At 41.3% G+C, this 13,616-nt stretch overlaps 1 long non-coding RNA gene across 1 annotated transcript in view; it reads right to left on the bottom strand.

Annotated features, from left to right (window-relative positions):
* The window catches only part of LOC118493198, a 107,386-nt gene that overhangs the window by 69,695 nt on the left and 24,075 nt on the right, over positions 1-13,616 (bottom strand). Inside the window, exon 4 of the long non-coding RNA XR_004895184.1 lies at positions 12,235-12,245. This is a non-coding gene — a long non-coding RNA (uncharacterized LOC118493198). The remainder of the gene's footprint in view (positions 1-12,234; positions 12,246-13,616) is intronic.

The raw sequence follows: 13,616 nt of genomic DNA, 5'->3' as shown, positions 1-13,616 counted from the left end.
AAAAGTGAAGCTGTAAAAAAGGCCCATAAAACTCTGTGTTTTTATTTTTCTGTTTGCAGAACCACAGGTTCACAGATTTATTTATTTAAGTCAATACGTGCCCTGTGCATTGCTGTGCCTTCAACTTGAAGCAATCAAGTGCAGTAAGCTTATACTGGGCTCCTGTCAAATGCATTCTGGCCGATGTACCGAAGTGAATGTCCATACAAAGAATCAGCTGATACAGTTCATTAAACTTCCTTCATTTTAGAAGCAAAGTTCCTTAAACCTGCATTTTTATCTAATTTCCAGCAAGGGCCTTTTTTAGATTTTTGATGATGATCCTACTTCTCACTTGATTTATTACCATAGTCATTTCATAATGACTTTCAGGTCTTCTTCAATACAGCATGATGTTAATTTTGTAAATTGAAGTCCCATTTATTTGATATTTTATTTTTAATTATTTAAGTGATGATACATATATACCTTTACTTAAAGCAGCCATATTATGCTCATTTTCAGGTTCATATTGTATTTTAAGGTTGTACCAGAATAGGTTTACATGGTTTAATTTTCAAAAAACACCATATTTGTGTTGTACTGCAGTGCTCTCTCACTGCTGCAGATCCTCTTTTCAGCTGGTCTCTGTTTTAGCTACAGAGTGAGACCTCTTTTCTTCTTCTTCTTCTGTACTATCTTTGATTGCACTGCACATGCCCAGTAGCTCAGATGTAGATCATGTCAGCTAGCTAGCTCCATAGACAGTAAAAGAAAGGCTGTTTCTACAACTTTGGTCAGTTACAAGGCAGGATTAGCTGGGAGACTTCTAAATGAGCGTGCACATGTAAGTAGTTCTTTTGTAGATTATGGTGAACTTGTGTGTTGTAGCAGTGCTTTGCTATTGAGAACGAGGTAGCATGCTAGCGTTAGCATGCTAGCGTTAGCCATAGCGTTAGCATGCTAACGCTACGAGCTAATGGTTGCGGTTAGCCTGCTCGTTTCGGCTTGTGACATCACAAGCCGTGCCAATTTTGAACAGCTCACCCAGAGACTGAAGGCAGGACACATTCAGAAACCGTATCTCACTCTAAACAGCATGGGTGGATTTTTTTCAAAGTTTGTATGTGTGTGGAAACACCAGAGACACAACATAACACCCCAAATCCCAGAAAAAGTAATTTTTTCATAATATGGGCACTTTAAGTAAAATTTTCAATGCAGGACTTTCACTTGTAAGAGAGTATTTTTTACACTGTGGTATTAGTACTTTTACTTAAGTAAAGGATCTGAATTACTTCTCCAGCCCTTCGAGAATAAAAGATGCAGAAGGGAAGCGACCATAACATTACTCAGTCTGCATCAGGACAGAATGTTGTGCCTTCTCATGCGTTCTCATTTGCTTGCTATACCTTGAAACAACAATCTAATTCTGGAATGACATTCTGCTAACCCTTTATATGTGCTTCCTAACTATTTGTCATCTTACAGCTGCATATATAAGTTGTTGGTGTTTTCTGTCTCAGAGGAGTTGCTATCTGTCCAGAGAGTCCGAAATGAATTATGCAAAAGTGCCTCTCTAAATTCTGCTCCAACTTATTGGGAGAAAGCAGCAGCAGCAGGATGATTTAAAGTTGAAAGAGCTGCTCTCTCTTGAGGAGTTTAGATTGTGAATGAAGGACAGACTCAATAAGGAACTGTCCTTGCAAAATGTAAATGAGTCTGGCCTAAGAAACTGCTGATTCCATACTTGACTGTTGTCTTCTAGAGGACCCATGTAGAAAAATATACTTTGTTAACTCTTTTTCCTCAAGTTTCTATCTAGAATAGTTGTTATTCTACATGAGTTATGGCTGGGTTACAGTTTACTGCTTCCTTCAGATGTGACTCACCGTGGTTTGTTTTTTTAGGTTTATCATCACTAGTAGTGACATACTGTACATACAGAGACACTTATTTACTGAATTTCATATAAGCAGTTTACAAGAGGGTTGGGGTAGGGTAAGGGTAGGGTTAGGGTAGGGTAAGAGTATTGTAAGGTTGGGTTAGGGTTAGGGTAAGAGTAGGTTAGGGTAAGGGTAGGTTAGGTTAGGGTAAGGGTAGGTCAGGTTTGGGTTAGACCCTGTGCAGTATCCCGATGGTAAATCACATCACGAACAACTAAAACACAGCCACAAATCTGTGATCCATGTTTTTATAACTCGACAAAATAGAAGAGACCATTTAACTATGTAGACCACTTACTTTTTTGTAAAAATACAAATGCCCAGGAAAAAATTACAAAACCTACAAGATCTGCAAGTCACACAGGCAAAACGTTTATCTTCTGAGACGCTCCCAGCGTGTGGTATGAGGCACAGCGGAGGACACAACGACAGCACGGCGGTGCATCTGCGCCTGGTGGAATCCCGGTTTAAGAGCAGGCATCAAAATAGCTAATCTCTGTGAGTGTCACCACTTTTAAATATGTCATCACTTTGTCAGGGGAACAGAGAGTCCTTCATATGGATGGACTCAGAAACCGAAATCTCAACGAGACTATGAATAAAGATCGAATATTACAACAAATACATAATATTACTGTAAGAGAGAAACATGACAAAGGTAGCCATGGACTAATATAATAACATCTTTGTGGCTTTAAAATGTTAATAGATGTGTATAAATAGGCCTCAATGTAATTATGATGATATAAAAATACATGTAACAGGTTAGGAGCCAAAATATATTCACATCTCAGCCACTGATATGTGGAGGAGCATGTGGTGTGTGTGAGTGTGTGTGTGTGTGTGTGTGTGTGTGTGTGTGTGTGTGTGTGTGTGTGTGTGTGTGTGACACTGAGCCACAGGTGTTTTTCTGGAATAGAAAGATGACATAATGCTCTGACAGGCAGCCTGATACAGAAGTGTGTGTGTGTGTGTGTGTGTGTGTGTGTGTGTGTGTGTGTGTGTGTGTGTGTGTGTGTGTGCGTGTGTTAGTGAAAAGATTTTGAGTCTGAAAAAGGAGAGAGACGTGTGAAAGTGTGAGAAGAGGGCGGGTAACGAAGTGTGTGTGTGTGTGTGTGTGTGTGTGTGTGTGTGTGTGTGTGTGTGTGTCTTCTATGGAAGATCTATACAGTGATGTTGCGTGTGTGTGTGTGTGTGTGTGTGTGTGTGTGTGTGTGGGTGGGTGTGACTGTATTTTATGGCAGCAGGTGTGTGACAGCATGCAGTAAATATGTGAAATATGCTGTTACTTCAACGCCCATGTAACTTTGTCTGAGCAGGCCTGTGTGTGTGTGTGTGTGTGTGTGTGTGTGTGTGTGTGTGCGGTTTGAAATGGCAGCACATATATGCAAAAGGCTGAACATCTTTCCATGTTTATATTATCTGATCAGAATAATAATTTATCGCTCTCGTCTCGTGATCAAGATTTGTTTTCTGACTGCAGCTGCAACCAAACAGTAATAATATTCTGCAGGAAGTGATACTGTGCTTGCGGTAGTCAACATTTGGTGTGCAACATAGGAACCTTAGATCAGACCTGAAGTGAACTTTGGTTTCTTTATATGTCGTCAACAATCCAGAAAAAGAGTGAGTTTATAACATAATTCTTCTTAGATCGTGAGAGAAAAAATCGTAAAATCATTAAATCCCTGCATGGGCTTACATAGCCTGGTCCTACCAGACTCTGGTACATTAGCCTGGTCCTAACAGACTCTCGTATATTTCATTTGTACAGAGAGTCTGGCCACTCAGTGGTCAGTCTTGACAAGTGTTAACTTCCTTGAAGGCGGGTACTCTGTTGAAGTTTAAAACTATTGGATCTGCCCAGAGCCACTCCTTCACTACTAACGGAGTGAGCTGGAAAATCTAACTTTTCTCGAACCCCGTGGGGAGGAGGGCCACAACATCATGGCCACCAACAAAACTCAGCAAAGACTGTTCTTGCTCGGGCTTTAACTTCTGGATATTTGGCAGCGTTGCCACAATGGACCGAATGGCTTCCCTTGCATCTTTCTCCGCCACCATTACAGAACTACAACTCAAACTAGCGCACATCCTCAACGTCATCATTCTCAGCCACTCCCTCTGTTAGCTGATTGGACCGGTAAAGATTTGACCGGAGAAAACCCAAGAATATACCGCAAACCCAGACGGAGTACTGAAGGAAAATGAAAATTGAGCGGAAGTATGTAGAAGGGCGGAGCCAGGCTAGGGCTTACAGTCCTCTAGTAAAAAGTTGGGGTGATGGACACTAGCTCACCGAGACAGCGACCAAAGTTTGAATGCAACCCGTGGCCCTTCGCTGCATGTCGTCTCTCCCTTCTCTCCCTTCCCTTTACTGTCTTTGTGCTATTCTGTCGATTAAAGGCCACAAAAGCCCTAAAAAATTATTTAAAAAAAAAAAGAGAAATCTGAACAAGTAGAATCACTGAGATGTATTTGGTGCAGTGTATAACTCCATATAACAAGATGTTATTAGAGAAAATCTGCTGCCTTCTGCAATAAGGAATCAAGCTGAATTTTCATTCATGGCACCTTATTTATCTGGCGAACCCAAAAGACAACAACGTAAGATATCAGCAACGCAAGGCAAGACAGCTTTATTTCTATAGCACATTTCAGCAACAAGGCAATTCAGAGTGCTTTACATGCATTACATGGAGCCGTTAAAAACCGTAAAAAATATAAAAACACATAAAGTAATAGAACTAAAGTTACAGTGCAGTAAAAGAAATGAACAATTATTTAACCCTCTGAGGACAAAAGACGCAGCGGTGAGTCCAAGCGATGTTTGACACATTGAATACTCCTACTCAAAAAGCGATATTAGAAAATTTCATTTTAGACAGTTTGAGTTTAGGTTAAGAGATTTGAGAAATTTCAAAAAGCGAACATCAACTTTCACATCAAGATGTTGGGTCTGGGAACTCACCATTGGCAGGGCTCAATCCGAGGGGCGGGATAAACTGTTGTCTTTCAAATTTCCTCTGCACGCAATAGGATAGCTCTACAACCAGGCAGAGCAAGTTGATAGACTAAACTTTTGCCGTATCCAGTCAGGAAAACTCCGAACACATCTTTTTTAAGAATGACTTCAGTGCCGTTCTTTGTTGTTTTCTCAAAGAAAAGCTTAACTCGTGATATACAACGTGATTGGCCTCACCTTGGCTGCAAATTACATTTGCTGCTGCTAGGGTGCGTCTAGATTTCTAGGCTACAACTTTTCAGCTTCAGGGCTAAATTATCTCTCTACACATTGCTCTGGAACACATTTGAGCCTCACTATACAGAAAGCTGAGTTTGCTCTGCACATTTTGATATGAACTGCCCGGTCTCACGGCAGTTCGTGTAAATGTGACGTTATTTTAATCTATTGATACGTGTTCACGGAGACGTTTTTGTCGGTTTTTATGTGGTGGCCAGCACGAAAATGTGAAGTAATGTATTTCAATGGGAAGCATATTTCGTGGCCACAGCACAAAAATGGTAGTAGTATAAAAAGCCGAAAATCTGCGTAGGGAGGTTGGTCGGGGTGGTGGATGGGTCAAACAACACAGGACTTTCACCCGGGCAAGCGGGGATCGCGTCCCGCGTGTGGCGCTTTGTTTCCCGGGGATAGTGGCGCTTTGTTTCCCGGGGATGGTGTCTTTTGTCCCGTGTGTGGCGCTTTGTTTCCCAGGGATGGCGTCCCTGCGTGTGCCGTTTTGTCCCGCGTGTTACTGTGGCGCGTCCCCCGTCCCCCGTGGCCGTCTCCCGGCGTGTAAGGCGCCCTTTCCCCGTAAGGTTTTTCCTAAACCCAACCTCCGCCATCCCGTTATTGTGGCGCATCCCCTGCGAGCCGCCTTGCGGCCGCCTCCCAGTTTATGACACATCCTTTTCGGCCGCCTCCCGGCGTCCTTTCCCCGAGAAAATAACATGACATTAACACGTAAAAAAACAAGAAAAACGTCTCCATGAACACGTATCAATAGATTAAGAATAACGAACTGCCGTGAGACTGTGTTGATATGAAACACATGGGTTGTGTGCAAATATCCTTAAAATGTGAATTTAAAAAAGAAATGTAAAAATGCCCTTAAACTTCAGAGGGTTAAAGAACGGCAGCATCAAAAAGAAAAGGTTTCAGCTTTGATTTGAAAGAAGGGAGAGTTGCAGCGGACCTGCAGTTTTCTGGGAGTTTGTTCCAGATACGTGGTGCATAAAAACTGAACGTAAACATCTTCTGTCACATGAATGCTGAGTCGACGTCACGAGAAAATGTTTTAGTCTTAGCCAAAGACAAAAGTTTGAATAATACCTCATCCAAATCATAACCAAAATACATAACTTTAACCTCCCCAAAAATAATATTAATTAATAAAGAAAAAGTCCTCTGTTCCTACAGCCCAATGGTCCCACGGCCCTATGTTCCCACATGTCTAAGATTTTCTTTTTTAAATTAGGCCATATGTTAGGGTTACATTCCATCTGTAGTCTATTGCTACTGGATAATAGGTTGGGTGTAATTGGCTACCAAATTGGGAGAAAGGGAGATAAAATCTCATACAAATTTATGAAAAAGAAAATGTGGGAACATAGGGCCTAATTTTGGAAAGAAATCTTAGATATGTGAAAAATGTGGGACCATAGGGCCTAATTTTGAAATAAATCTTAGAAATGTGGGAACAAAAGGCTGTTGGAACATAGGGCTGTGGGAACATAGGCATGCTCCCGACTGTATTATTGCATGTCTCATATAGCCTTCTCACTTAGAGTTTGGTCGATATAAAGCCCTAAAAAAGTTAGCGAAAAAGTTCTTTAGCCATCAGAGAATTTAGCAAAACAAGCAAAACAATCAGGCAGGCTCCCACAAAGCCGACTCCCAGCAACCTGTTTCACAGCCTGAACTGTGCAGTTCTGTGGGAATTTCTGGGTCTCGAAAGTCAGCAACTCTGCCAAATTCTGCCTTGAGTGCCGCATAATTGGATTTAAAAAAAACTGTTTCCCGTATTTTTTTGGTTTGGTGCACAACTAGGCGGGCCAAAGTTTATTGTCAACCTTAATTGATATGCGAGCCGGATACAAATTTGCGAGGGCCGTGTTTCGGGCCCACGGGCCTTGAGTTTAACACATGGGCCTTAGAGAATTTAAAAGTGTAGTTTTTTTGTTTTATGTGTAGTGTGTGAGCAAAGTGCTGAGTGTAAATGCTGTACCTTTTACAGCTCTCTCCACACATTGAGCGGTTTGCTTTGACATACGACTGCTGTGTTATCAGGTTTCAGGAGCGTCGTCTCTTACGGGATCACTTTACGAGATCTAAAGACGTTTCAGCCGAGCATACCTGCACACGCTGCCTCCCTCAGGTCACTGCCACTGGGACTCATCAGCATTGTGAACATTCACGGCTAAACTAATCCGTGCTTGTGACTTGTGACTGCTTTCTATCCTCGGACTGAACGGAAAAAATCCCGATGGCAGGAGTAAATCAGAGTCAGATTTATAGCCAAGCAACTCTGCACTCAGAACGAATTGTGTGTGTGTGTGTGTGTGTGTGTGTGTGTGTGTGTGTGTGTGTGTGTGTGTGTGTGTATCAGTGTTGGGGTAGTTCAAAAAAAGTAATAGATTACACAGTACTAGTTACTTAAAAAAAAGTTCACTGTTGAACTGCTCACATTACTTTTGGATTACTCTGTAACATCACCTGAGATGCACTATAACTTACTTGCCAAATAACAATATAAAGTTAAACCTCATGTATGCCCAGATCAACACAAACCCTTATTATAATAAGGACACTCACAAGATATCTCTGTTATGCTCTTTCATAACACAGAGCTGACAACAAAGTTGTGAACATCAGCACAAAATTTTATTAAGAAGTCGTCCGCGCTTCATTAACTGTATTTTGGGAAAGATGGCGATTCCACTGTTGAAACAGGCAACAGTTACTCCACTATGTATGCTGCAACAAGCCCACTCATCTCTGCTTTGTGTACCTGCTGTTGAATACAGTCTTAGCTGCTTGGCTGGTGTCGGCAACATGTTCTTTTCAACCGTGTCTAAGAGTTCGGGGGTCTTTAGCAACTAGCTTAACGTTAGATTGGATGTTGTGTTCGTGGCGGTGGGGAGGTGTTTGTGGCTTGGGCAGGTTGACACTTTACAATCAAGTTTTTGTCCTTTCGCGCAACTAATTGTCATGGTTGCGATTTTCTGTTATAGTTTTTCCTGTTTTATTGTGTTAATTTTAGGGCTGTCAGCATTAACGCGTTAATCGCGATGCAATTAAGGGTCGAACATAATGCGATCATTTTTTTTAATCGTATTAATCGCATGCCGCCATTTATTAATTTATTTTCACTTCACTCGGCTTTGCGTCGTGCCTAACAAGCTACTATTTTGCCGTACTTTCTCGTAACACATCCTGTTGCTGTAGGAATAGCAACGCAGATTTCGGTGCTTCATTCTGGTGCCACTGATATGTCTGCACTTCTCTCTGATGCTCTGAAACAGACGTTACAGGAAACAGAAACATTGCTACACGTGACGCTAGTTAACACTATACTCGACAGCAGCTAACGTTAGCCTACCGCTAGCTAGTTAACACTATACTCGACAGCAGCTAACGTTAGCCTACCGCTAGCTAGTTAACACTATACTCAACAGCAGCTAATGTTAGCCTACTGCTAGCTAGTAGCTGGATTAAACACGGTTACAATGCTGACAGCTAATGCTAAACGGTGTAAAGTTTGTCTGTATTTCACTGTAGAGGATTCCGACACCGGGATGTAACAATCTGCAGCTGCTGTTGTCGGAAAAACACAGACGGTGCGTTCAATGTAACTGGTAATTTACATCGTCGTGGTGTATTCAAAGTTGTTGTTAAATTCAAATGTGTGACTAGATTAAATATATAATAAACAAATACAAATCTTAAAATCATTCATTTGTTCATCATGCATTCATTTCATTCCCAATCAAGATCCACTGGTAAGAATGGCTTTCCATTGTTTATATGTACTTAAAAACAGTTCTGAAATGCAAAATAATAGAATTTTAATCATGTGATAAAACATGCAATTAATCACGATTAACTATAGAAATTCAGCGATTAAGAAAATGTAATCGTTTGACAGCCCTAGTTAATTTATTCCCCGTTTCCTTGTTGTTTACTGTCTCTTGTGTTCTCTGTTGCGTTTTACCCTGTTTTCATCCTTGTGTAAGTTTCCTGTTTTATTTTGTAGTCTGTTTTCTCCCACGTCATGTCTTGTTTTACTTCCTGCCTTGTGTTTTCCCGCCTTGGTGATTGTCTGCCCTGCCCTGATGTGTTTCACCTGTTCCTGAGCCCTCGTGTCACCTGTCTCTTGTTTCAACCTTGTTACCTTGTGTATTTAGTCTCTGTGTTGACTTTGTCGTCAGATCATTGTGTGTGTATTAGAGGATGGATACCCGACCCGAGCCCGACGGGACCCGACGGGCCGGGTAGTTTACGACTATACACAAATGTTTTGTGATTTTTTTTTGATACTTGAGAAGTTTTGCTTGGACTTAAATACACAAAAATAATTCCATATTTTACTGCCTTTTTGGCTGCCAAATGTGACAATATATGAATGGAAAATGTTAAATGTAGTACAGCTTTTCCAGCCTTTCTACTTTGTTGTATTCAAGTCGACTCGGCTTAAGTTCTTCAAAAAAACTCTTAATGCTAAATAACGGGGTGTTGACTTTTTTGCCCAAAATGGAGCTTTTTTCGTGACACAAAAGCTGCGGGAATAAAGGTTCATTAAAGTTCATGAGCTTTGTACTCGTATATTATTTCTACCTCTTAGACATGTTTTTAGAGGTTTATTAGACCACTGTTTGTTCATAACGACATGTGAATTTCGAACCGTTAACACTCAAACGCATCAGAATGTGAGACGCGGTGCAGAGAGGACATACAGTCATACAGTGCATGCTGACATAAAGTACAGGGCAAGACATCTATAAACAGTACATGTATCACACTATAAATATACCTTCCACATACTGGGAGACGTCATGTGGTTTTATGGGGATCGCCATGTGTTTTGTTCACGTGAATAACTTTAGAAAGCCACGATGATGACATCTGAATTCACGACAGAATCTTCAATTGAATCAAACCATATAAGAATGTGTGGCTTTGAGAAGGTGACGTCAGGGCAGAAATGTGGGTTTTCTTTCAACCAAATTTTAAAACAAAATAACGTGGTTGGTTTCATATACAACGCTCTTCACAAGTTTAATAAATGATCAGTTCACTACTTTCATTGAATGTGGGTGTTTTATTCAATTTTATAGCGTGTAAAGAAAAATGAATAATAGAACGTTGAAAAACGTAGGAAAAAAATGTCAAAAAAGCACAGAAAAAAAGTGACAAAAACATCGGAAAAAGTGACAAAAACGTCAAGAAAAGTGACAAAAATGTCAGGATATTCTGATCGGAAGCGAGACGGTCATTCAACCTGAAAAAAGTCATATAACCATTCCAATGACTCCGAAGCTGTTCAGTTAAGGTGAATTAAGCTGAAAAAAACTGCATAGTTCCCCTTTAATGTGAAAAAGTTACGCACTAAAGCTTTAAGTAACATTTTCAATGCAGGACTTTTACTTGTATCAGAGTATTTTATACAATGTGGTATTAGTACTTTTACTTAAGTAAAGAATCTGAATACTTCTTCCACTGCTGCTAAAAACCCAGAATCCTAAATCTCTGATCTCGCCCTCTGCTGTACAATATTTCGGATGGTGCAGTTTGATATGAGTCGCCTCGGTCACAGTTTGCATCTCGTTGGTGTTAAGCAGGGCTGTAGATATCATGTCTTTATGTCTGAAATGGCTTTAAAGGGAATTTTAAAAGTGTGCATTGGGCGCACATTTAGGCTGCAGCACCCCCCAGCGAAAGTATGTTCCCGCACGTATGTCTTCTTCTTCTTCTTCCTCTTCTTCTTCTTCTTCTTCTTCTTCTTCTTCTTCTTCTTCTTCTCATTATTTTACTAATTTATCAAAATTAACCCATTTAATGCATTAATGATTACAAATCACACCTCATATTAGTCTGAATCGAACATGGGCCAGTGTTTAAAGCAGTCTCACAGATGGCCCAGCAGGTGCAACACACACACACACACACACACACACACACAGGACTCCCAACATCTGAGCAGTTTGATGTGTGTGATTAATTAGATCATGTTTCCACAGCAGCGGGAGGCTGTAAATAGGTGGTAATGTGAGGCAGTAAACGACACACACACACACACACACACACACACACACACACACATACACCATTTGTTCTACTATACTTGAGAGGACACTAGCTCACACACTAATATCTAATTATAGCCTTAACCCTGAAAGGAGTGAGAATCGGACAAAACATCCTCAGTTTCTAAAACGTTGTTTCTCTCTCCACCGGAGTTATGGATGCCGCGGCTGGGCAGGAATGTCCACCATGACACCGCCAGGTCCTCCTGTTCCGTCTGCTCCGTGTACTGGGTGAGGAGAGAACACGGAACTGGTCGGCTCGGATCTGCCCCAGTCCGCCCAGCAGGCAGGCAGGCAGGCAAGCAGGCGGGCGGGCAGCAGAGAGCAGAGAGCAGTGGTGGGCGGGGAGCCACCAGGCAGGCAGGCAGGGCTCGGAAACTGAAAGCGGTTGTGTAACTGAGTGTCTATTGGCCTACAACACACACACACACACACACACACACACACACACACACACACACACACACACACACACACACACACACACACACACACATATGACAAACATATATCAGGTGAAAAACTTTGTATGTCCATATAGGAGGTAGGCAGGGGCAGAGCGAGGGGGGCGTCAGAAAAGTTGAACTTTTTTCAAGAAGAAAAAAAAAAAAACTACTCACTGAGTACATCAGGAGGGAAAAACCGCGAACCTGACCTTTTTTTGGAATGTGTATATAGTGTGTGCTGGCTGTTTGTCTGTTTTTTGTTCTGATTTTTTTGTCATTCTTGATGGGTCTTACTTTGTCATTTGTATGTTCTTGTAAAATCTTCCTAAAAAAACTGCAGCAGGTGAGCTGCATTGACAAACATACGGATTAGATTTTAAACACACAGTCAGAATTCTGATTTTAAAGTCAGAACTCAAATAAATTTTTTCACATATGGCCCTAATCCTCTTCCATACAAACACATACTAAATGTTTGGTTGAAATAAAAAAAAAAATAGACTTCACCCACCAAACAGTGAAAACTGGACGTTTTTAGAGTTTGAATACTTCACAAAAAAACAACCTTGAAGCCTTCTGAAACCATATTCAATAGACTGAGAACAGTCACAATGACACAGTCATAATGCAGCAATGAGAACAACTGGAAGACAACTACTGTGCTGATTGAAATGAATAGGAATCATGGGTAAACTGCACCATCTTGTGTTGAAAGAAGACGTGACGTGTGGCCTGCATTGAAGATGAATTACTGGATGTTGAGCTGCAAAGACTCGTCATCCTCATTCCTGTCCGACAAGATGAAAAATAAGACTACGTTCACATTGCAAGTCTTAATGCTTAACTCAGATTTTTTGGCGGTTTGGCTGTTCACATTACCTTTTAAAATGTGGCCTATATCAGATTCCAGTGTGAACTGTTTGCGGTTTCGAACTGACCCGCATGCGCAAAAGAAGAATAACAATGACATCAGACGCAGCACGTTGTTGAACTAAAGTTAGGGAGGTTATGGAGGAGGTCAGCATTTTCGCTTTTATTTCAAAATGTTTGTGTAATGGCAGCCGTAACATTAACGAGCAGGTGCTGAGGAGGAGCAGAATGAAGAGAAAGAGAGCCAAATTGGATAGTTTGGCCTTTTGCGGGGTTATGGCTGCAAATTCACTACAGAGGTCTGTGTGGATGCAGAGATGAAGCCAGGAGTGGTGGGACTGCTTTGTGAATAGCTTCACAGAGACGCAGTTTATTCAAAACTTTTTGGAAGTTTACTGTCTGTGTCTGTCTAGGGCTAACTCCCATCGGTGCATATTTGTGACAATCAAATCCGCCTTGGTTGTTCACACTGCGGCCGCATTGAAAAAAATCCGACCTGGGTCTGATTCAGGACTACATATAGAAGTGGTCTAAATCTGATTTGAAAAAAAATCAGATCTGGGCAAGATTTGAGTGTTCACACTACTTCTGAAGAAGTCTGACCTGGTCACTTGACCCCAAAAGAAAATCAGATTTGGGCCACTTTTGCCTGCAGTCTGAACGTAGCCTAAAGACCTTCACAAGAACAAAAGATGGATGCAAATGTTTATTTGTGTTCATTTCTGTTCCCTTTCCCAAATGTTTCCCACATTTCCTTTTATTCCATTAGTCCGTAGCCTACATTCACTTGGTGGTTGTTGTTTTCTTTTTTTTTTTTATTTGTATACTTATATTTGATGTAGTTTTCCCTGGATTTTACTTTCACTAGTTTTTGTTTTTCTTTCCTCGGACACGCTCGTGTGTACTGAAATGTTCAGAACGGACACAGAAACACACCCTCATGTGCAGGAAATGGGTGCACCGTTCACCCTCCTCCCTCTCACCCACTCTCTCCTTCTCTCTCTCTCTCTCTCTCTCTCTCTCTCTCTCTCTCTCTCTCTCTCTCTCCCTCCCTCTCTGTCTCTCT

The sequence above is a fragment of the Sander lucioperca genome, chromosome 15, assembly GCF_008315115.2.
Source record: "Sander lucioperca isolate FBNREF2018 chromosome 15, SLUC_FBN_1.2, whole genome shotgun sequence".
In the NCBI taxonomy this organism is placed as follows: Eukaryota; Metazoa; Chordata; class Actinopteri; order Perciformes; family Percidae; genus Sander; species Sander lucioperca.
The sequence above is the reverse complement of the archived record's forward strand: the minus strand, read 5'-3'. Positions and strand labels throughout refer to the sequence as shown.